This window comes from Mobula hypostoma, chromosome 28, assembly GCF_963921235.1.
Source record: "Mobula hypostoma chromosome 28, sMobHyp1.1, whole genome shotgun sequence".
NCBI lineage: Eukaryota > Metazoa > Chordata > Chondrichthyes > Myliobatiformes > Myliobatidae > Mobula > Mobula hypostoma.
Genome location: NC_086124.1, coordinates 31714282 through 31739240, shown reverse-complemented (window position 1 = coordinate 31739240; position 24959 = coordinate 31714282). Strand labels below are relative to the sequence as shown.

General features: G+C 52.0%; 1 long non-coding RNA gene across 1 annotated transcript; it reads right to left on the bottom strand.

The window, feature by feature from the left end:
- Positions 1-12712: 12712 nt before the first annotated feature.
- On the bottom strand, positions 12713-24959 carry LOC134338795 (uncharacterized). Its single transcript, XR_010016288.1, has 3 exons — positions 24927-24959; positions 22472-22533; positions 12713-12767 (listed from the first exon to the last, which is right to left on the bottom strand). It is a non-coding gene; the product is annotated as an uncharacterized LOC134338795 (long non-coding RNA).

Genomic DNA, 24959 nt, shown 5'->3' with positions numbered 1-24959 from the left:
GGATTTATAGTCCTGGATCTCTGTCTGTACGGTTGGACTTCAGGGTCCCTGATCTCAGACCTGAGGGACAATGCAAGAGTTGGGTGTTATGGTCCGTGACCAATTTATTGAGGGATGGTGCAGGAGTTGGGCTTTATGGTTCTGGATCTCCTCTGATTGGAGGGATGGTGCAAGAGGTGGTCCTTAGGGTCCTGGATCTCCCATTGAGTGGAGGGATGGTGAAGGAGGGAGGCTTTAGTGTCCAGGATCTCATCCGGAGAGGCTGGTGCAGATGGTGGGGTGTAGCTGGACGGATGCTGTAGGAGGTGGACATTAGGTTCCTAGATCTCTGTCTCGAGGGATGTTGCAGCAGGTGGGCTCTCGGGTCCTGGTTCTCGGTATGGAGCAATGGTGCATGAGATGGGTTTAGCTGTTGGTACAGGAGGTGGGCTTTATGGTCCTTGACTACTTTATTGACGGATCGTGCAGGAATTGGGCTTTAGAATCCTGGCTCTCCTCTGATTGGAGGGAAGGTGCAGGAGGTGGGCTTTAGGGTCTTCTATCTCTGTCTGGAAGGATGTTAACAGGAACTGAGCTTTAGGGTCCAGGATCTCCCCTTGACTGGAGGGCTGGTGCAGGGCATATGTTTTAGGGTCCTGGATTTCTGAGTTTAGAGATGGTGCAGAAGGTAGGGTTTAGGGGTCTGGATCTCCCTTGACTGGAGGGATTGTGCAGGAGGTGGGCTTTAGGGTCCTCTTACCGGTGCAAGAAGGAGCATTAGGTTTGTTGATCTCTGTCTGGAAGGATGGTGCAGGAGGTGCACTTTAGGGTTCTAGATTCCTCTGACTGGAGGGTTGGTGCAGGTTGGAGGGATTGGGGTCTTCGAACTCTGTCTGGTGGGATGCTGCAGGAGGTAGTCATTAGCTGGAGTGATCTTGCAGGAGGTGGGCTTTGTTGTTCTGGAGCTCTGACTGGAGGGAAAGGCATGAGGTGGACTTTAGGACCTTTGATTCTGTCGAGGCCCAATGCAGGAGATGCGCTTTATGGTCCTTGATCTCTGCTGGGGGGTTGGTGCAGGTGATGCAGCGTTGGAGTCCTGGGTCTCCTCTGACTACAAGAATGGTGCAGAAGGTGTTCTTCAGCAGGAGATGGTCCTTGGCTGATGGGAAGGTGAAAGAGGTGGTTTTTAGGGTCCGTCCTGGATCTTTGACTGGAGGGATGGTACAGGAGATGGGCTTTAGGGCCCTGTATCTCTGTCTGGAGTGACCGTGCAGGAGATGGACTTTAGTGTCCCGGATCTCTGACTGAAGGGGTGATGCAGGAGTTGGGCTTCAGAGTCCTAGAACTCCTCTGACTGGAGGGACGATGTATGAGGTGGGGTTAATGGTCCTTTATAGATTCATGGGGGGATGGTGTAGGAAGTGTCTTTTGAGTGTGGACCTCTGCCTTGACGGGAGCTACAGGATGTAAACTTTAGGGCCTCCGGATCTCTACTTGGAGAGTTGTTGCAGGAGGTGGGCATTAGGGTCCTGTATCTCCTCTGACTGGAGGATGGTGCAGGAGATGGAATTTAGGTTCCTGGATCTCCTCTGACCGGAGGCATGGTGCAGGAGGTGGGCTTTGTGGTCCTTGATCTCTGTCTGGAGGAGGTGGTCTTTAGGGTCCTGGATGTTTGAGAGGAGGATGGTGCAGAAGGTGGGCTTTAAAATGGAGGGATGGTGCAGAAGGTCCTGGACCTCTGTCTGGAGTGATGGTGGAGTTGGTGGGTTTTAGGGTCCTGCACTTTTGTGTGGAGTGATGGTGCAGGAAGTGGGTTTTAGGGTCCTGGGTCTCTGACTGCAGTAACGGTGCAGGAGTTGGGCTTTATGGTCGTTGACCACTTGATACAGGGATGGTGTAGAGGTGGGATTTAGGGTCTTGGATATCCTCTGACTAGAGAGCTGGTGCAGGAGGTGGGCTTGGTCTGGGGGGAAGGTACAGGAGATAGGCTTTAGGGTAGTGAATGTCTGTCTAGTAGGACTGTGCAGGGGTGGTCTTCCGAGTCCAGGAACACTGTCTGTAGTGTTGTTGCAGGTGATGAACGTTAGGGTCCTTGATCTCAGACGTGAGGGACAGTGTAGGGCTTGGACTTTATGGTCTTTTGACCACTTCATCGAGGGATGGTGCAGGAGGTTGGCTCTAGGTTCCTGGATCTCCCATTGAGTGCAGGGATGGTGAAGGAGCTAGGTTTTAGTGTCCTGGATCTCTGTCTGGAGGGGCTGGTGAGATGGTGGGGTGTAGCTGGACAGATGCTGTAGTAGGTGGACATTAGGTTCCTAGATCTCCGACTCGAGGATATTGCAGGAGGTGGGCTCTCGGGTCCTGGTTCTCGGCATGGAGCAATGGTGCATGAGGTGGGTTTAACTGTTGGAACAGGGCAGAAGGTGGGCTTTATGGCTCTTGACAACTTTATTGAGGGATGGTGCAGGAGTTGGGTTTTAGGGTCCTGGATCTCTGACTGAAGGGATGGTGCAGGAGGTGGGATTTATGGTATTGGATGTCCTCTGGCTGGAGGGATAGTGCAGGAAGAGGGGCATTAGGAGCTTCGATTTCTGTCTGGAGGGATGGCGCAGAAGGTGGGTTTTAGGGTCCTGGATCTCCTCTGACTGGAGGGATGGTGCAGGAGATGGGCTTTAACTGCTGGAATGCTGAGGGAGATGTGCTTTAACAGGTGGGATAATGCAGGAGATGGGCTTTAGGATCCTAGATATCATCTGACTACAGGGAGGACTTCTTCAGCTGGATTGACAGTGCAGGAGATGGTCCTTAGCTGATGGGATGGTGAAGAAGGTGGGATTTAGGGTCATTGATCTCTGACTGGTGGGATGGTGCAGGAGGAGGGCATCAGCTAGGGGAACGGTGAAAGAGGTGGTTTTAAGAGCCTGGATCTTTGACTGGAGGGATGGTATAGGTCAGGGGTCGGCAACCTCTGTGGGCTGGATTGCGTACTAATGAGCGGGCGGTGGGCCAGATAAATGCCATAAAAAACTTGAAATGTGGGAATTATCCATTTAAATACATCTAGTTATGTTTTCCCTCAAATTAATGAATAACTCATGCTAGAAAATCATTTGTGCTTAACCAAGGATGCCAATTAGTAATCAAAGAACTCAGTTTAGTTGCAATTTATTTCAATCAAGGCATCTTTTGAATCTATTAAAAGGACACAAAGAATCTTTAAACATAAAATGTATGAATATGATGCATTGAATGGTGGTAAACTAAGTATAATAAAAAAGAAAATTTTAATGCAAACAGTTGATAAATGAATGTGAAACTTGATGCTGTTTGTTGCTTGAAAGCTTCTCAATATTGGGTGTCAGACTTGTTGATGCCAAGAGCAAGACATGATCCAGATGGGCATCAGTCAATCTTGTTCTCAAATAGTTCTTGGTGTGCTTCAGTCTTGAAAATAAATGCTCACACGGATAAGTGCTGCCAACCAATGATGTCATCTTTTTTGCATGGTCCACTAAGTTAGCATACTTCCCACTTGGGTGAATATATTTTCTATAGAAGTCAAGCACTGACACATCTTCAGAATTAAATTTCGATCTCAATATGTCGTCACACTGCACCTCGATCAATTCCATTTGAAAAATTTCTGATGCAGGGTCCACTTTTTGACACAGTACGTTTTGAGACTTCGTAGCTGGACGGGTATTTCCTTCATTTCCACTGCTTTTCTTGGCAAAATATGACGTTTGTTTTCCAAAACAAGCCTTCATTCAACTCAACTTCATCTTTCCTTGCTTGCCCAGTAAACCTGTTAAAATTTCCACTGTGGCGGGTCTCGTAAAGTCGCCTGATATTTGCCACCTTCTTCGCAGCAACATTTTCTAGGCAAGTGAGACAAACTGGTTTCCCAGCTTGCTCGATGAAAAAGTAATCTCGTGTCCAGGTGTCTTGGAAATTACGGCACTCAGGGTCTACCTTCCTGTGTTTTGTATTCATTGCCATTGGAATTTTTCTCTTCGATTTTATTTTGAAACGTGAGTTATTCAACAAGTATCATAGCACATGTAAATATCTGGATATTTAGCCTGGATTTCTTGTTAAAACACATTGACGCTGTTTCTGTTTACAAATTTGAGCGATCCCGTCTGAAAACCTGCGCGTGCGCGGAGACGATCTAATCCATATTAATAAGGTAGCCTGTCTTCCCGTCATTCGTATATACCAGTGTTTGGTTTGGAACAAAACGGAACCTGGGGCCAGTCATGTTCATCGGTGTGGTCGCGTGAAACACTCAGAATAAGGAAAAATTGTTTGCAGGCCGGGTACGCATAGTATCCCAATATTTGCTCACGGGCCGGATGTGGCCCGCGGGCCGTAGGTTACCTACCCCTGGTGATGGGTTTTAGGGCCCTGTATGTCTGTCTGGAGTGACCGTGCAGGAGATGGACTGTAGTGTCCTGGATCTCTAACTGAAGGGATGGTGCAGGAGTGAGGCTTTAAAGCCTTGGATCTCTGTCTGGAGGGCTGGTACAGGAGGTATGTTTTAGTGTCCTGGGTTTCTGACTTTAGGGATGGTGCCGAAGGTAGGGTTTAGGGGTCTGGATCTCCTCTGACTGGAGGGATTGTGCAGGAGGTGGCCTTTAATGTCCTGGACCGCCTCTTTAGGTTCCTGGATGTCTGTCTGGAGGGACGGTGCAGGAAATACGCTTTAGGATCCCGGACCTCCTGTGACTGGAGGGATGGTGCAGGAGATGCGCGTTATGGTCCTGGATCTATTCTGACTGGAGGGATGGTGCAGGAGGTGGGCTTTAGTGTCCCGGTTCTCCGTCTGGAGGGATGGTGAAGTCGTGTATCTCTGCAGTGACGGCGCAGATGGTGGGCTTTAGGGCCCCGAATCTCGGGCAGCACTTCAGCTGAAAGCGGGTGCTTTGCTCCTTCCCCAGCGTGGGGCCGACATCCTTTGCTGAGAGGCTTCCCACTGCCGCTGGGGAAGTTTTAAACTGAGCCGGCAGGGGAAGGAATCTCAGACTGGACTGCTCGGATAGGAAGGGTTACAACCACGTCATGCCGTGAGCCCTGCGAGCCTCTCCGGCTTGCTGTCGAGTGTTGAGCTGCAAGGTTTACCGCGCTTTGTTAGAGCCGTTAAACCTCGATGCTCTCAGTTTAATCTTGTCAAGTTAATTGTGACCGGCACGTTTCCCGGATTCTATGATTTCGTGAAGGAGGCTCTAGTTGTACTCCATTCGCGGAGTCATTCTGTGCGTTTGTGGGGAACGTGTTGTCTTGCAGTGGTGCTTGGTCGTGCCTCCGACGCTCCGTTGGTCTAACCTCTTGAATCCACCTCTTCATGGGGAGTCTACCGTTCCCCCGCTCCTGGGTCGAGTCGTTACCAGCGCTCGCCGCGACAGAGAGAGTCTGCTGTCCTTCCATACTTGGGTCGAGTCCTGAGAGTGCGCACCGTGACGCACTATCCCAGAGGTAGAGTTCCCAGGTGAGGCAGAGGAGTCGGGTGAGTAACAGGGGAGGTTTGCAATGTTGTTTTAGAAGGCCCCTCGTTGGTCAGGTTCCACCATGGATGTTGGATCCCAGCTGCCTACGTGCCCAAGCCAGGCCAGTACGATACGGAGAACAAGCTGTTGCCCGTGTAACAAGTTCGACCCATCCGGTGAATCCAAAGGAACGGCAGAGATTGATGAAGTTCGGCACCGGCAGCGTCGCGGGGGCTGCCGGAACTCAGTGTAGGTATGCCTGAGCAACTCCATTTCCAGATTTTTCCCCCGGGGGGGGGGTTTACTCCCGAAGCCTTCCCCATGAGCGGATGTAGCTGCGAGGCAGTGGAGGTTTGAGATGAGAGCTTTCTTTCTTTCTCCTAGGTGAGCGGCCAACCGCGGCTGACGGTGAGTCGCATCCGCCCAAAGCGGCTGGTTTCAGGGGTACCAGCAGCCTGTCAGTAGAAACAGTTCTGCCGGGGTTAGTGGCTAGGCCACACGTCAAGTCCAGGAGCTGGACTTGGTTGGCAGAGGCTGTCTGAGATGCAGGACATCGGGAGCAGTTAATAGGTAGCGGGACCCTAACCCCAATACCACCCCTGACTATAACAAGCTTAAGGAACCATGTGCACTGTTAGATTGCATTAATTTAGTATTGAGGGAGCAGGTTTTTTTCCACTGAGGTTGAGTGAGACTGCAACTAGAGGTCGTAAGATATAGGAGCAGAATTAGGCCATCGAATCTGCTCCGCCATTTCATCATGTTTCATTCATCTGGTTTCCCTCCCAGCCCCAGTCTCCTTCCTTCTCCCCGTATCCCTTCATGCCCTGACCAAGCAGGAACCTGTCTTAAAGATACATGAAGACTTGGCCTCCACAGAATTCCACTGATTAACCACTCTCTGGCTCAAGAAGTTTCTCCTCACCTCCATTCTGAAAGGACAGCCCTCTACTCTGAGGCTGTGTCCTCTGATCTTAGACTCTCCCACCATAGGAAACATCCTCTCCACTTCCAGCACCAAGGCTCTGCACCAGTCGATAGGTTTCAATGAGGTCACCCCTCATCCTTCTGAATTCCAGTGACTACAGGTCGACAGCTATCAAGCACTCTTCGTCGTGGGTCATGGGTTAAGGGTGAAAGGTGAAATGTTTAAGGGGAACTTGAGGGGGAACTTCTTCACTCTGGGTGGTGAGAGTGTGGGACACGCTGCCGGAGTGGGGGATGGGGGCTCGATTTCAACATTTAAGGGAAGTTTGGATAGGTGCACAGATAGGAGGGACGTGGACGGCGATGGGCTGGGTGCAGGGCAATGAGACAAAGCAGATTAATGGTTCAGTACAAACTAGATGGGCTGAAGGGCCTGTTTCTGTGCTATAGATTTCTATGACTATGACTAAGGCTTCTCAAACAAGATTAGAAATAAAAAATGACATTGTATTATGACAGGGGCTGTATTACAGACTACCCAAGAGCCAAGAGCAGATATGTAGACAAGTATCAGAGATATCAGTAAATAGGGTAATTGTCTGTGGGGGGGGGTGATTTCAAATTTCCCAAACTTTTACCTGGGATTGCTTCAGCATTACAATATCAGAAAGTACGGAATTTTCAAGGAAGGATGTACATAGGGTCCAGAGGCGGTTCACGGGAATGATCCTGGGAATGAGGAGCAGGGTCCTGGGTCCTGACACCTACAGCGCCTTCTCTTCCCAAAGAGCCCACTCCTGGTTGGATTAAATTCCAGCTGCCATTCCTCTGCCCAGATCCATAACTGATCTACATATTCTGTTTCTTTTGGAGTCGTAGGTAGCGAAGGGGCCGTGAATCTTTGTGGTACCCGCAAAGGTAGAAGGTACGGATGAGATCCGAAGTGAAGACTTTTCATCAGCACTCACAAACAGACCAGACTTTGTACTTGGATAATTCAGTGAGGTGAAAGTCCCCAAAAAATAGATGAGGCACTGAATGCACGAGATGCCTTAAAGATTTCGAAGATTTCAAAGTACATTTATTATCAAAGGATATAAAACTTATACAACCTTGAGACTGTGTTTGCTTACGAAGCAAGCAACCCAAAATAACCCATAAAAAAAACAAATAAAGACCGACACGTGCCGTGTAGAGAAAAGGTGTAAAAAAAACTCAAATCCTGCAAACAATACATGCAAGCAACAATATTGTGAACTAAAATGAGCTCTTAGATCAGAACCCCAAAGCAGGCCCAAAGCCTTGGTATCACTCCATCATATTAGCAGGGACAGAGCACAGCATCCGGGGGAATCTCAGCGCCATGGGGAGAGCGGACTGAATATCGCGGGAGAGCAAGCAAATTCAGTTTCTGCCTCCGATCTTTCCGGTGCATTATTTAAATTGCCCAAACAGAGGGTTGTACCTCACACTGGGACCCAGTCACCGCTGCAGCGGAAGGGTCTGGGCCTGGAACGCTCCGCTCCGGGCCCAGGTACCCACCCTGATCAAAGCCGCTCCTGATTTCTCCAGCTGGCTCTGCGCCCAGAGCCATCCGGCCTTGCCCCTGGGCTGGCTGTAGGGGAATCAGAACCCCTCTGCCTCATCGCCTCCTCTCTGAATGGCCCCCTCCAGCTGCATCGACTCTGCAAAGGCACAAGGTGATCTCAGGCCGCTGTGGGAGGTAAAGGACCTTGCTGGGGCTCCAGCTGCGACTTTTCAACCTCTGGCCGCTAGATGATAGGAGAACAGCAAACATGGTCTCCCTTCTTAAGAAATGAAGGACTGGTATGTCACCAAAGACTGCAGCAAATTTTTACAGCTATATGGTGGAGAGTAACTCCCCCATGGTCAGTAGTCCCAAGCCTGGCTGCAAAAAGAAGAGAAGTGGACACAGACCTTAAAAACCCAGAGCTACAGAAGCTCTCCAGGGACATCAGTTCTGGGAGAGGAAGGATCTTCAAAGCTGGTCTACATCTTGCGACAACTCGAGAGACTGGCCCAGGACAGAGGAGTCTGGAGAGGTGCTGTTGACAGCCAATGTCCTGGTAGGGGTTCAAAGTTCAAGGTACACATAGACAACCCCCAGATTCATTTTCCTGTGGGCATACTCAGCAAATCTATCGAATAGTACCTACAACAGGATCAATGGAAGATCAACCAGAGTGCAGAAGACATCAAACCCTGCAAATGCAAATATAAATAGATAGTAATAAATAACGAGAACATGAGATAATGAGATAAAGAGGCCTTACATTGAGATCTTTGGTGTAGAAACATTTCAATGATTCAGCAAGTGAGTGTTTATGCTACGGTTGAGGGGTTGTCACTGTTCCTGAACCTGGTGAGTCCTGAGGCAGCGGTGAGGATGTGTAAGGTGTTCCTTCCCTCCACTAGCCTTGGGCAAGGAGGGGCATCTGCTTACCTCTCCCCCCCCTCCTGATCAGGGTCACGTGAAGCCATGGGAGCAGGTGGTGGATGGTTGTACAAGCAACTGGTGCACATCACAAGTCCTGGTTATGTGATCACTGACAACAGACAGACGATCTCTGAAGAATATTGATAGTGGCTGATGACACCCGTCTTCTAAAGACACTGCCCGGATGAAAGCAATGGCAAACCACTTCTGTAGAATAATTTGCCAAGAACAATCATAGTCATAGACAACAATCATCTATGTCATATGACATGGCACATGATGATGGTGCTATTTATTGCATTTTTTAAATTATTGTGTTCTTTATCTTATTGTGTATGTGTGTTTTTTGTTCTGCATCAGATCCAGAATAACAGTTATTTCATTCCTCTTCACATTTGTGTACCAAAATTACATTGAACGATATTGAATCTTGAATCTTACATTCCTACATATTTGACTTGCATGATATAACCAGTTAGGAAACTTTCAACAGCTCATCTGTCGAAGTCTGTCGGAGCATTTGGTGACATGCCAAGCTTCCTTGACCTCCTATGAAAGAAAAGATGTTGGCAGTCTTCCTTGTCATTGATTAATGCGCTGGGTGTGGGACATAACATTTGATATGTCAAAGCTGCTGACCCCTCTCCATCACTGTTCCACCAACATGGAGTGGCTCATGTTCCCCTTACCTCCTCTTCTGCAGGGCAGCTGCAGCACGTCAGTGCTACAGGCACTGGGCATGAGGTTGTGGCACCACCATCAAGCACCCCATCTCATTCCTGCACAGTGACTCACCTGACAGTAGAGTTGTCAGCAAATTTCTATATGGCGTTGGAGCTGTACTTGGCCACACAGTCATGTGTATGTATGCATTAGAGCTGGTGTTCAGCATACAATCACGGGTGTGTACGCATTGGAGCTGGTCTTCAGCAGACAATCATGGGTGTGTACTCATTAGAGCAGCTCTGAGGTGGATGGCAGGTAAGGGAGCCAGTACCTCGAGTCCTGACGACAATTCTTGCCCACTCAGTTGAATGCCATTTTCCCGTGGAGCACAGACCAAAGCTGAACACAATATTCCAAATGTGGCTGCTCCAGTACCTCCTACAACGACAACTTAACCTGCCAACTTCTAGACCCAGGCTCGGGCCGATGAAGGCCGGATATATTTGATGGGTCAGGTAATATTTCTGAGCATGGGAACAATTACACGGTTCAGGTGAATGATATTTCATCACAACTTTTCAAAGAATATTTCAAACACCAGAGAACAGTAACACACAAATTCTAAGTGATGTTGACTCTCTCCACACTGTCCCGTCACACACTCCTAGGGTCAGATACAGAGTGAAGCTCCACCCACACCATCCAATCACACACTCCCAGGGTCAGATAGGGAGTGAATCTCCCTCCACAGTGTCCCATCACACACTCCCAGGGTCAGGTACAGAGCAAAGTTCCATCCACACCATCCCATCAAATACTCCCAGGGTCAGATACAGCATGAGGCTCCCTCCACACTGTCCCATCACACACTCCCGGGGTCAGACACAGAGTGAAACTCCCTCCACACCATCCCATCACACACTCCCGGGGTCAGACACAGAGTGAAACTCCCTCCACACCGTCCCATCACACACTCCCGGGGTCTGACACAGAGTGAAGCTCCCTCCACACCGTCCCATCACACATTCCCGGGGTCAGACACAGAGTGAAGCTCCCTCCACACCGTCCCATCACACACTCCCGGGGTCAGACACAGAGTGAAGCTCCCTCCACACCGTCCCATCACACACTCCCGGGGTCAGACACAGAGTGAAGTTCCCTCAACTCTGTCCCATTACACACCCCCAGGGTCAGACACAGAGCAAGCTCCCTCCACACCATCACATCATACACTCTCAGGGTTAGACACAGAATGCAGCTCCCTCCACACCGTCCCATCACAGACTCCCAGGGTTGGACACAGAGTGAAGCTCCCTCCGCACTATTCCATTACACACCTAGGGTCAGACACAGAGTGAATCTCCCATCACACACTCCCAGGATCAGACAGAGAGTGAAGCTCCCTCCACACCGTCCCATCACACACTCCCATTATCTGACCATCCCAACACACACTCCCAGAGCAGAGATGGTCCTGAACTGACTGAATAAATAGGGGATTGGAGATACCAGCGATCCAGAGTGTGTGAAATGGTTTGTATCTCAGTGTGCAGTTGGTGGAGCTGGGGTGTGAAATAAGAAGGGAGGTAATTTTACAACCAAATTTTTGGTGGAAGGAGGAAGGGGAGAAGAATGTATGCATAGAAGAATACTCCATGTGTGTTATTTGGTTGGTGTCTGTTCAGAGGAAAATATCTGGGGGAAAATGTTGAGTTTGGAAAATTGCTCATGGATCACCACATCTATAGGAAGATAAGATACCAGGAAGATAAGATATCAGGAAGGGCCCAGGTCTCATACAACTTCAACATAACTACCTCTTGTACTCAATACTTTGATTTATGAAGGCCAATGTGCCAAAAGCTTTCTTTATGACCTAATCTACCTGTGATGCCACTTTCAAGGAATTATGGATCTGTATTCCCAAGTCCATCTGTTCTACCGCTCACTGTGTAAGACCTCTGTTGTTCCTTCCAAAGTGCGACACCTTGCGCTTGTCTGCGTTGAATTCCATCTGCTATTTTTCAGCCCATTTTCCAGCTGATCTAGATCTTGCTGCAAGCTTTGATAGGCTTCCTCGCTGTCCACTACTACCACAATCTTAGTGTCATCCACAAATTTACTGATTCAGTTCATCACATTATCATCCAGATTGTTGGTATAGATGACAAACAACAATGGAACCAACACCAATCCCTGTGGCACGCTGTGCACAAAGCCATATTGTCTTTGTTTTCTATTCAGTCCCTCTCTATCCAAATACAGTCGATTCTGATTAATTAGGTTATCAGTTAATCGGGACAGCCTCTTATTTGGGACATCTCTTAAAGAACAAATGCTAATTGAGAAAATAGCTCGGATTCCCTCTGTTTATTTGGGATACTATGCTGCTTAATTGGGACAGGACACTGTTGCCGAACAGTTTCTAACTAGCCTCAGTCGTGTGAACTTGTGTGGGTGTAAGACGCTACCCTGTACTTAAAACCAAGTAGTTTTTAAATAGTGTCAGTTGTGTGTGCTTGTGTTCAAAAAGCAGTGATTTTTGTCACAGATCGTTGGCAAGAAGTAAGTAGTAAGACAATTCAGAACTGTTTTTGTTCACTGTGGTTTTAAGCATCCTGGCTTGGAAATGCCAGAAAGAGCCGGGAGTGAAAATGAAATTATTTCACTACTTCACCAGGTTAGATACTGTGAAGAATTTGAAGGTAATGGCAATTATCTTGAATATTACAATGAAAATGAAGATTTGGAGGATGCAATCATCAAAAGCATTGTATGAAGGTAGTTCATTATCTGCACCAGGTATCTGAGCTGAATTTTGTTCACTTACATTCAACTTTTAAGAACATGACAGTGTATACTAGATGAATTCGTCCATCTATAACTATTAGGAACTCATACAATTTTATAGTATAGATCATGTTATAATTTGTTTTTTATTTAATTTAAATACATAATGTTTACTCAGTTAAACAGTAGTTTGCTTTTTTTTAATACCTTTTTTTACTATTTCCATGAAACTTTGGCTAACTGGGGCAGCCGCTTAATTGGGCCAAAATGTAACGGTCCCAATGTGTCATAATTAAGTGGAATCTAGGACACTTCACGGTGAGAGAGACTATGCAATTACTCACCTGGTTATACTGGCAATAGCTCCCAAATGTGTTGGCGCATGGCCAAGTGGTTAAGGCGTCGGTCTAGTGATCCGAAGGTCGCTAGTTCTAGCCTCAGCTGAGGCAGCGTGTTGTGTCCTTGAAACATAGAAACATAGAAAATAGGTGCAGGGGTAGGCTATTCGGCCCTTCGAGCCTGCACCGCCATTCAATATGATCATGGCTGATCATCCAACTCAGAACCCTATACCTGCCTTCTCTCCATACCCCCTGATCCCTTTAGCCACAAGGGCCTTATCTAACTCACTCTTAAATATAGCCAATGAACTGACCTCAACTGTTTCCTGTGGCAGAGAATTCCACAGATTCACCACTCTCTGTGTGAAGAAGTTTTTCCTCATCTCGGTCCTAAAAGGCTTCCCCTTTATCCTCAAACTGTGACCCCTCGTTCTGGACTTCCCCAACATTGGGAACAATCTTCCTGCATCTAGCCTGTCCAATCCCTTTAGGATTTTATACGTTTCAATCAGATCCCCCCTCAACCTTCTAAATTCCAGAGAGTATAAGCCTAGCCGATCCAGTCTTTCATCATATGAAAGTCCTGCCATTTCAGGAATCAATCTGGTGAACCTTCTTTGTACTCCCTCTATGGCAAGGATGTCTTTCCTCAGATTAGGGGACCAAAACTGCGCACAATACTCCAGGTGTGGTCTCACCAAGGCCTTGTACAACTGCAGTAGTACCTCCCTGCTCCTGTACTCGAATCCTCTCGCTATAAATGCCAGCATACCGTTCGCCTTTTTCACCGCCTGCTGTACCTGCAGGCCCACTTTCAATGACTGGTGTATAATGACACCCAGGTCTCGTTGCACCTCCCCTTTTCCTAATTGGCCACCATTCAGATAATAATCTGTTTTCCTGTTTTTGCCACCAAAGTGGATAACCTCACATTTATCCACATTAAATTGCATCTGCCATGAATTTGCCCACTCACCTAACCTATCCAAGTCACCCTGCATCCTCTTAGCATCCTTCTCACAGCTAACACTGCCACCCAGCTTCGTGTCATCTGCAAACTTGGAGATGCTGCATTTAATTCCTTCATCTAAGTCATTAATATATATTGTAAACAACTGGTGTCCCAGCACTGAGCCTTGCGGTACCCCACTAGTCACTGCCTGCCATTCTGAAAAGGTCCCGTTTATTCCCACTCTTTGCTTCCTGTCTGCTAACCAATGCTCTATCTACATCAATACCTTACCCCCAATACCGTGTGCTTTAAGTTTGCACACTAATCTCCTGTGTGGGACCTTGTCAAAAGCCTTTTGAAAATCCAAATATACCATATCCACTGGTTCTCCCCATCCACTCTACTAGTTACATCCTCAAAAAATTCTGAGATTTGTCAGACATGATTTTCCTTTCGCAAATCCATGCTGACTTTGTCCGATGATTTCACTGCTTTCCATGTGTGCTGTTATCACATCTTTGATAACTGACTCTGGCAGTTTCCCCACCACCGACGTTAGGCTAACCGGTCTATAATTCCCCGGTTTCTCTCTCCCCAGTTTTTTAAAAGTGGGGTTACATTAGCCACCCTCCAATCCTCAGGAACTAGTCCAGAATCTAAAGAGTTTTGAAAAATTATCACTAATGCATCCACTATTTCTTGGGCTACTTCCTTAAGCACTCTGGGATACAGACCATCTGGACCTGGGGATTTATCTGCCTTTAATCCCTTCAATTTATCGAACACCACTTCCCTACTAACATGTATTTCCCTCAGTTCCTCTATCTCACTGGACCCTCTGTCCCCTACTATTTCCAAAAGATTATTTATGTCCTCCTTAGTGAAGACAGAACCAAAGTAATTATTCAATTGGTCTGCCATGTCCTTGCTCCCCATAATCAATTCACCTGTTTCTATCTGTAGGGGACCTACATTTGTCCTAACCAATCTTGAGCAAGGCACTTAACCACACAGTGCTCTGCGACGACACCGGTGCCAAGCTGTATGGGTCTTAATGCCCTTCCCTTGGACAACATCAGTGGGTGGAGAGGGGAGACTTGCAGCATGGGCAACTGCCGGTCTTCCATACAACCTTGCCCCGGCCTGCGCCCTGGAAACCTTCCAAGGCGCAAATCCATGGTCTCACGAGACTAACGGATGCCATTAAAAAAAGCTCCCAAACCCACCGTCCCTCCAAACTAGAAGACCAAGGGCGATGGGAGCAGGGGAAAGCTAACGACAGGTACTTCTCCAAGTCACCAATCACCTTTCCTTCAACACCATCCTGCTGGTGAGAAAATCTCGAGAGAGGAGCATTTGGACCAGTACTCACTGGAATTTAGAAGAATGCGAGGGGATCTCATTGAAACCTACCGAGTGTTGAGAGGACTGGATAGGGTGGATGTGGAGAGGATGTTTCCTCTGGTTGGGGTATCCAGAACTAGAGGACACAGCCTCAGAGTTTAACCTTCTAGAACAGAAGTAAGGAGGAATTTTTTTAGCCAAAGCCTGGTGAACCAGAAGGCTGTGGAGGCTGAGTTCGTGGATATATTCAAAGTGGAAGCTGATAGATTCCTGATTGGTCGGGATTGAATGGGATCTGGGATAGCCACGATGAAATGGTGGAGCAGACTAGACGCCCGATTGGCCTAATTCTGCTACTATGTCTTAAGGAGGAGGGGTGCAGGGTCCGATGGGTGTAACAGAGATGGGGAGCAATGTGTGAGAGGTACCGGAGCGGGTTACAGAGATGGGGAGGGGTGTTAGGGTAGGAGAGGTTTACCGAGATGGGGGTGGACTTAGGAGAATAGAGATTGGGGGGGGGGGGTGCAGGTGCTGCAGGGGATTACAGAGACAGGAGGAGGTGTAGGGACCAGAGAGGGATCCAGTGCCGGGGAGGGGTGCAGTGGAGGGAGGGCGTTCACAGAGACTGGGCAGCCAAAGGTGGTCACACACAGGAGGTGTAGAGGTTGGAGTGGGTTACAGAGACAGTGGGGGGGGGGTGAAAGGGCTGGAGGGGGTTACAGAGACAGGGAGGGTATAGGGGTGGAGGGATTACAGACTAGGGTGGGAGTATATGGGCTGGAGGGGATGACAGAGACAGGGAGGGGTGAAGGGGCTGGAGGGGGTGACAGAGACAGGAGGGGTACAAGGGTAGACAGGATTACAGAGACAAGGGTGGGAGGGGTGACAGAGACGGGGAGGGGTGAAGGGGCTGAGAGGGTGTCAGAGACAGGGAGGGGTGAAGGGGCTGGAGGGGGTGACAGAGACAGGGAGGGGTGCAAGGGAAGACAGGATTACAGAGACAAGGGTGGGAGGGGTGACAGCGACAGGGAGGGGTGAAGGGGCTGGAGGGGGTGACAGAGACAGGGAGGGGTGAAGGGGCTGGAGGGGGTGACAGAGACAGGATGGGGGTAAGGGTAGACAGGATTACAGAGACAAGGGTGGGAGGGGGTGACAGCGACGGGGGGGTGAAGGGGCTGGAGGGGGTGACAGAGACAGGGAGGGGTGAAGGGGCTGGAGGGGGTGACAGAGACAGGGGGTGAAGGAGCTGGAGGGGGTGACAGAGACAGGGAGGGGTAAAGGGGCTGGAGGGGGTGACAGAGACAGGGAGGGGTAAAGGGGCTGGAGGGGGTGACAGAGACAGGGAGGGGTAAAGGGGCTGGAGGGGGTGACAGAGACAGGGAGGGGTGAAAGGGCTGGAGGGGGTGACAGAGACAGGGAGGGGTGAAGGGGCTGGAGGGGGTAACAGAGACAGGATGGGGGTAAGGGTAGACAGGATTACAGAGACAAGGATGGGAGGGGGTGACAGCGACGGGGGGGTGAAGGGGCTGGAGGGGGTGACAGAGACAGGGAGGGGTGAAAGGGCTGGAGGGGGTGACAGAGACAGGGAGGGGTAAAAGGGGCTGGAGGGGGTGACAGAGACAGGGAGGGGTGAAGGGCCTGGAGGGGGTGACAGAGACAGGGAGGGGTAAAGGGGCTGGAGGGGGTGACAGAGACAGGGAGGGGTAAAGGGGCTGGAGGGGGTGACAGAGACAAGGAGGGGTGCAAGGGTAGACAGGGTTACAGAGACAAGGGTGGGGGGGGTGACAGAGACAGGGAGGGGTGAAGGGGCTGGAGGGGGTGACAGAGACAGGATGGGGTAAGGGTAGACAGGATTACAGAGACAAGGGTGGGAGGGGTGACAGAGACGGGGAGGGGTGAAGGGGCTGAGAGGGTGTCAGAGACAGGGAGGGGTGAAGGGGCTGGAGGGGGTGACAGAGACAGGGAGGGGTGCAAGGGAAGACAGGATTACAGAGACAAGGGTGGGAGGGGTGACAGCGACAGGGAGGGGTGAAGGGGCTGGAGGGGGTGACAGAGACAGGGAGGGGTTAAGGGGCTGGTGGGGGTGATGGAGACAGGGAGGGGTAAAGGGGCTGGAGGGGGTGACAGAGACAGGGAGGGGTGAAGGGGATGGAGGGGGTGACAGCGACGGAGGGGTGAAGGGGCTGGAGGGGGTGACAGAGACAGGGAGGGGTGCAAGGGTAGACAGGGTTACAGAGACAAGGCTGGAGGGGGTGACAGAGACAGGGAGGGGTGCAAGGGTAGACAGGGTTACAGAGACAAGGCTGGAGGGGGTGACAGAGACAGGGAGGGGTGCAAGGGTAGACAGGGTTACAGAGACAAGGCTGGAGGGGGTGACAGAGACAGGGAGGGGTGAAGGGGCTGGAGGGGGTGACAGAGACAGGATGGGGGTAAGGGTAGACAGGATTACAGAGACAAGGGTGGGAGGGGGTGACAGCGACGGGGGGGTGAAGGGGCTGGAGGGGGTGACAGAGACAGGGAGGGGTGAAGGGGCTGGAGGGGGTGACAGAGACAGGGAGGGGTGAAGGGGCTGGAGGGGGTGACAGAGACAGGGGGTGAAGGAGCTGGAGGGGGTGACAGAGACAGGGAGGGGTAAAGGGGCTGGAGGGGGTGACAGAGACAGGGAGGGGTAAAGGGGCTGGAGGGGGTGACAGAGACAGGGAGGGGTAAAGGGGCTGGAGGGGGTGACAGAGACAGGGAGGGGTGAAGGGGCTGGAGGGGGTGACAGAGACAGGGAGGGGTGCAAGGGTAGACAGGGTTACAGAGACAAGGGTGGGGGGTGACAGAGACAGGGAGGGGTGAAGGGGATGGAGGGGGTGACAGCGACGGAGGGGTGAAGGGGCTGGAGGAGGTGACAGAGACAGGGAGGGGTGCAAGGGTAGACAGGGTTACAGAGACAAGGCTGGAGGGGGTGACAGAGACAGGGAGGGGTGAAGGGGCTGGAGGGGGTGACAGAGACAGGATGGGGGTAAGGGTAGACAGGATTACAGAGACAAGGGTGGGAGGGGGTGACAGCGACGGGGGGTGAAGGGGCTGGAGGGGGTGACAGAGACAGGGAGGGGTAAAGGGGCTGGAGGGGGTGACAGAGACAGGGAGGGGTGAAGGGGCTGGAGGGGGTGACAGAGACAGGGAGGGGTAAAGGGGCTGGAGGGGGTGACAGAGACAGGGAGGGGTGAAGGGGCTGGAGGGGGTGACAGAGACAAGGAGGGGTGCAAGGGTAGACAGGGTTACAGAGACAAGGGTGGGGGGGTGACAGAGACAAGGAGGGGTGCAAGGGTAGACAGGGTTACAGAGACAAGGGTGGGGGGGTGACAGAGACAGGGAGGGGTGAAGGGGATGGAGGGGGTGACAGCGACGGAGGGGTGAAGGGGCTGGAGGGGGTCACAGAGACAGGGAGGGGTGCAAGGGTAGACAGGGTTACAGAGACAAGGCTGGAGGGGGTGACAGAGACAGGATGGGGGTAAGGGTAGACAGGATTACAGAGACAAGGGTGGGAGGGGGTGACAGCGACGGGGGGTGAAGGGGCTGGAGGGGGTGACAGAGACAGGGAGGGGTGAAGGGGCTGGAGGGGGTGACAGAGACAGGAGGGGTGCAAGGGTAGACAGGATTACAGAGACAAGGGTGGGAGGGGTGACAGAGACGGGGAGGGGTGAAGGGGCTGAGAGGGTGTCAGAGACAGGGAGGGGTGAAGGGGCTGGAGGGGGTGACAGAGACAGGGAGGGGTGCAAGGGAAGACAGGGTTACAGAGACAAGGGTGGGAGGGGTGACAGCGACAGGGAGGGGTGAAGGGGCTGGAGGGGGTAACAGAGACAGGATGGGGGTAAGGGTAGACAGGATTACAGAGACAAGGATGGGAGGGGGTGACAGCGACGGGGGGGTGAAGGGGCTGGAGGGGGTGACAGAGACAGGGAGGGGTGAAGGGGCTGGAGGGGGTGACAGAGACAGGGAGGGGTAAAAGGGGCTGGAGGGGGTGACAGAGACAGGGAGGGGTGAAGGGCCTGGAGGGGGTGACAGAGACAGGGAGGGGTAAAGGGGCTGGAGGGGGTGACAGAGACAGGGAGGGGTAAAGGGGCTGGAGGGGGTGACAGAGACAAGGAGGGGTGCAAGGGTAGACAGGGTTACAGAGACAAGGGTGGGGGGGGTGACAGAGACAGGGAGGGGTGAAGGGGCTGGAGGGGGTGACAGAGACAGGATGGGGTAAGGGTAGACAGGATTACAGAGACAAGGGTGGGAGGGGGTGACAGCGACGGGGGGGTGAAGGGGCTGGAGGGGGTGACAGAGACAGGGAGGGGTGAAGGGGCTGGAGGGGGTGACAGAGACAGGATGGGGTAAGGGTAGACAGGAACAGAGACGGTGCAAGGGAAGACAGGATTACAGAGACAATGGTGGGAGGGGTGACAGCGACAGGGAGGGGTGAAGGGGCTGGAGGGGGTGACAGAGACAGGGAGGGGTAAAGGGGCTGGAGGGGGTGATGGAGACAGTTACAGAGACAAGGGTGGGAGGGGTGACAGAGACGGGGAGGGGTGAAGGGGCTGAGAGGGTGTCAGAGACAGGGAGGGGTGAAGGGGCTGGAGGGGGTGACAGAGACAGGGAGGGGTGCAAGGGAAGACAGGATTACAGAGACAATGGTGGGAGGGGTGACAGCGACAGGGAGGGGTGAAGGGGCTGGAGGGGGTGACAGAGACAGGGAGGGGTAAAGGGGCTGGAGGGGGTGATGGAGACAGGGAGGGGTAAAGGGGCTGGAGGGGGTGACAGAGACAGGGAGGGGTGAAGGGGATGGAGGGGGTGACAGCGACGGAGGGGTGAAGGGGCTGGAGGGGGTGACAGAGACAGGGAGGGGTGCAAGGGTAGACAGGGTTACAGAGACAAGGCTGGAGGGGGTGACAGAGACAGGGAGGGGTGCAAGGGTAGACAGGGTTACAGAGACAAGGCTGGAGGGGGTGACAGAGACAGGGAGGGGTGCAAGGGTAGACAGGGTTACAGAGACAAGGCTGGAGGGGGTGACAGAGACAGGGAGGGGTGAAGGGGCTGGAGGGGGTGACAGAGACAGGATGGGGGTAAGGGTAGACAGGTTTTCAGAGACAAGGGTGGGAGGGGGTGACAGCGACGGGGGGGTGAAGGGGCTGGAGGGGGTGACAGAGACAGGGAGGGGTGAAGGGGCTGGAGGGGGTGACAGAGACAGGGGGGGTGCAAGGGTAGACAGGGTTACAGAGACAAGGGTGGGGGGGTGACAGAGACAGGGAAGGGTGAAGGGGATGGAGGGGGTGACAGAGACAGGGAGGGGTGAAGGGGCTGGAGGGGGTGACAGAGACAGGGAGGGGTGAAGGGGCTGGAGGGGGTGACAGAGACAGGGAGGGGTGAAGGGGCTGGAGGGGGTGACAGAGACAGGATGGGGTAAGGGTAGACAGGATTACAGAGACAAGGGTGGGAGGGGGTGACAGCGACGGGGGGGTGAAGGGGCTGGAGGGGGTGACAGAGACAGGGAGGGGTGAAGGGGCTGGAGGGGGTGACAGAGACAGGAGGAGTGCAAGGGTAGACAGGATTACAGAGACAAGGGTGGGAGGGGTGACAGAGACGGGGAGGGGTGAAGGGGCTGAGAGGGTGTCAGAGACAGGGAGGGGTGAAGGGGCTGGAGGGGGTGACAGAGACAGGGAGGGGTGCAAGGGAAGACAGGATTACAGAGACAAGGGTGGGAGGGGTGACAGCGACAGGGAGGGGTGAAGGGGCTGGAGGGGGTGACAGAGACAGGGAGGGGTAAAGGGGCTGGAGGGGGTGATGGAGACAGGGAGGGGTAAAGGGGCTGGAGGGGGTGACAGAGACAGGGAGGGGTGAAGGGGATGGAGGGGGTGACAGCGACGGAGGGGTGAAGGGGCTGGAGGGGGTGACAGAGACAGGGAGGGGTGCAAGGGTAGACAGGGTTACAGAGACAAGGCTGGAGGGGGTGACAGAGACAGGGAGGGGTGCAAGGGTAGACAGGGTTACAGAGACAAGGCTGGAGGGGGTGACAGAGACAGGGAGGGGTGCAAGGGTAGACAGGGTTACAGAGACAAGGCTGGAGGGGGTGACAGAGACAGGGAGGGGTGAAGGGGCTGGAGGGGGTGACAGAGACAGGATGGGGGTAAGGGTAGACAGGATTACAGAGACAAGGGTGGGAGGGGGTGACAGCGACGGGGGGGTGAAGGGGCTGGAGGGGGTGACAGAGACAGGGAGGGGTGAAGGGGCTGGAGGGGGTGACAGAGACAGGGGGGGTGCAAGGGTAGACAGGGTTACAGAGACAAGGGTGGGGGGGTGACAGAGACAGGGAGGGGTGAAGGGGATGGAGGGGGTGACAGAGACAGGGAGGGGTGAAGGGGCTGGAGGGGGTGACAGAGACAGGGAGGGGTGAAGGGGCTGGAGGGGGTGACAGAGACAGGATGGGGGTAAGGGTAGACAGGATTACAGAGACAAGGGTGGGAGGGGGTGACAGAGATGGGGGTGAAGGGGCTGGAGGGGGTGACAGAGACAAGGGTGGGAGGGGTGACAGACACAGGGAGGGGTAAAGGGGCTGGAGGGGGTGACAGAGACAGGGAGGGGTGAAGAGGCTGGAGGGGGTGACAGAGACAGGGAGGGGTGAAGAGGCTGGAGGGGGTGACAGAGACAGGGAGGGGTGAAGAGGCTGGAGGGGGTGACAGAGACAGGGAGGGGTGACGGGGCTGGAGGGGGTGGGAGTGGCAAGGAGGTATATTGGGGTTGGAGCTGGATGAGATGAAAGAATCAGTGTAACTCTGGCTGCGTTAACCTTGGCCTGTTCCCCGAGGGTGTGTGCATTGCTTTATGGTGATAGCCATTGCGTAACAACTGCGAGACAGGCCCAGTTGCTGACTCTTGGTTAACCAAGTGCAGTAACTGAAAGTCACCTTCCTCCAACTCGGGACGCCCCAGGCGTTCGTTCAAAGTTCACTCTCTGAGGTAATTAATGTAAGAATTGTGACTGCGCACCCAAGTCACAGACATACACGTACACAGGTATACACACACCATACTTGGAGCTGGAAGTGGTTGATAGTTGTCACGTGTGCAGTGAAATGCTTATCTTGCATAAAATCACAGACTGAGACAGTATTGCTGTAGGACAAGGCAAACCAATACCTAAATGCAGAATGAACTGTTCCACGTACATATCAAGTCCAGTGCAGGCTGACAAATGATCACGAGGTAGTTTGAGAGGTCAAGGGTCTGTCTAGGCGACCATTCAATAGTCAACAGTGGGGTAGAAGCTTATCAGTTGGGAGGGAAGTGACAGGCACATGTTCTCAGTACCATCTCTCACCCTATTCTCCAGTGGAAGGTAGAGGGGTTAAATTTCACCCTTCGCTGTGGCCCTCCACAGCACAGGGTCCGCCTCCCCCCACCCCACCCCCAACACACACCCCCTTCCCCTGGTGTGACGCTAGCTTGGACGTGACCACACAGCTCCCCGTCCTGGGGAGGGCCGGAGTTCAGCAATTACCTTTATTTCTCGCACGCACGTCCAAACACACGGTGAAGAGCGTCAAGGCGTTCCCTCGGGCCCTGTGGGAGGCAAGTGCAGGCATTGCTGGGGTCCTAACAGAGATATTTAAATCATCCTCAGTGAGGTACCGGAGGACTGGAGGAAAGCCAATGTTCTGCTGTTTTAAAAAAGCTCAAAAAACAAATTAGGAAATTACAGACCGGTGAGCCTGACATCAGGAGTGGGAAGGTTACAGAAAAGTATTCTAAAGGACTGGGCATATGGGTATTTGGATAAACACGGACTGATTACGGATAGTCAACACGGCTTTGTACGTAGTAGGTCGTGCTGGACCAAATTATAGAGTTACCAGGAAAGTAGATGTAATGTTGAAATTGTACAAGGCATTGGTGAGGCCAAATTAGGAGTACTGTATTGTGTACAGTTTTGGTCACCGAATTATAGGAAAGATGTCAACAAAATAGAGAGAGTACATGGAAGATTTACTAGAATGTTACCTGGGTTTCATCTCCTAAGTTACAGAGAAAGATTGAACAAGTTGGGTCTTTATTCTTTGGAACGTAGAAGGTTGAGGGGGGACTTGATAGAGGTGTTTAAAATTATGAGGGGGATAGATAGAGTTGACGTGGATAGGCTTTTTCCATTGAGAGTGGGGGAGATTCAAACAAGAGGACATGGGTTGAGAGTTAGAGGACAAAAGTTTAGGGGTAACATGAGGGGGAACTTCTTTACTCAGAGAGTGGTAGCTGTGTGGAACGAGCTTCCAGCAGAAGTGGTTGAGGCAGGTTCAATGTTGTCGTTTAGAGTTGAATTGGACAGCTATATGGACAGGAAAGGAATGGAGGGTTATGGGCTGAGTGCAGGTCAGTGGGACTAGGTGAGAGTAAGAGTTCGGCATGGACTAGAAGGGCTGAGATGGCCTGTTTCCGTGCTGTAATTGTTACATGGTTAGAGATGCAGGCAAGGCGGTGGATGTTGCAAGGCATTTGACAAGGCCCCACATAGGAGATTGGTCGAGAAGGTTCAGTCACTCAGCATTCAGGATGAGATAGTAAACTGGATTAGACATCGGCTTTGTGGGAGAAGCCACAGAGGGGTAGTAGATGGTTGTCTCTCTGACTGGAGGCCTGTGACTAGTGGAATGCCACAGGGATCGGTTCTGGGTCTGTTGTTGTTTGTCGTCTATGTAAATGATCTGGATGATAATGTTGTTAACTGGATCAGCAAATTTGCAGATGACACCACAATTGGGGGTGTAGTGGACAGTGAGGAAGGCTATCATGGCTTGCAGTGGGGTCTGAACCAGCTGTACTTTGGTAGGATTAGCCAAGATAGGTCTTACACAGTGAACGGTAGGGCACTGAGGAGTGTGGTAGAACAGAGGGATCTGGGAATAGAGGTCCAGCATTCATTAACAGTGGCAGCACAGGTAGACAGGGTCATAAAGAAAGCTCTTGGAACATCGCTCTTCATAAATGGAAGTATTAAGAACAGAAGATGGGATGTTATGTTGAAGTTGTATGAGAAATTGGTGAAGCCTAATTTGGACTATTGTGTGCAGTTTTGGTCACCTACCTACAGGAAAGCTGTGAATGAGATTGAAAGAGTGCAGAGAAAATTCACAAGGATGTTGCCAGTACTGGAGGACAGATTGAAAGGAGAGATTGAATAGGTCAGGAGTTAATTCCTTGGAACATAGAAGATTGAGAGGAGATTTTATAGAGGTTTACCAAATTATGAGGGGTATAGATAGGGTAAATGCAAGCAAACTTTTTCCACTTGAGGTTGGGTGAGACTACAACAAGAGGTCATGGATTAAGGGTGAAAGGTGAAAAGTTTAAGGGGAACTTGGGTGGGTGGGGGGGGAATCTTTTTCACTCAGAGGGTTGTGAGAGTGTGAAAGGAGATGGTGCAGGCGAGCTCGATTTCAACATTTCAGAGAAGTTTGGACGGGTACATGGATGGCAGGGGTATGGTGGGGGGCTATGGTCCCGGCGACCGTCGATGGGAGCTGGCAGTTTAAATGGTTCGGGATGGACTAGATGGGCCGAGTGGCCGGTTTCGATGATATATTTTTTTCCTGTGGCTCTGAAACCGCGAGGAATGCGATGGACAGCCCGCGCTTCGAGGCAGGGTGCAGGGGAGGGGCGGTGCTGCTGATCTGGAATGAATTGGCTGGAGGCCAGAGCTGAAATGAATCGGCCTCGTGGGTGGCAGAAATGACATCAGCTCAGCAGCTGTGGCTGTCTCCTGCCTTGCCGTACCTCTTCTCCCAGGCCAGTAATCAAACTGCCCCAAACCTGTCGCAGGGACGGGTGCCCTGGGCCCAGCTGTGCCAAAGCTCAGGGCCACCGCCACCCGCTAGGTGCTCAGGAACACCCCCCCCCAAGGACCCCTCTGGCGACCTCCCCTACCCCTTTCTCTCCAGGTGGGGAGGTCGGAAAGCTCTAACCTCTTGTCTGCGTTCTTCCCCGACCAGTTCTCG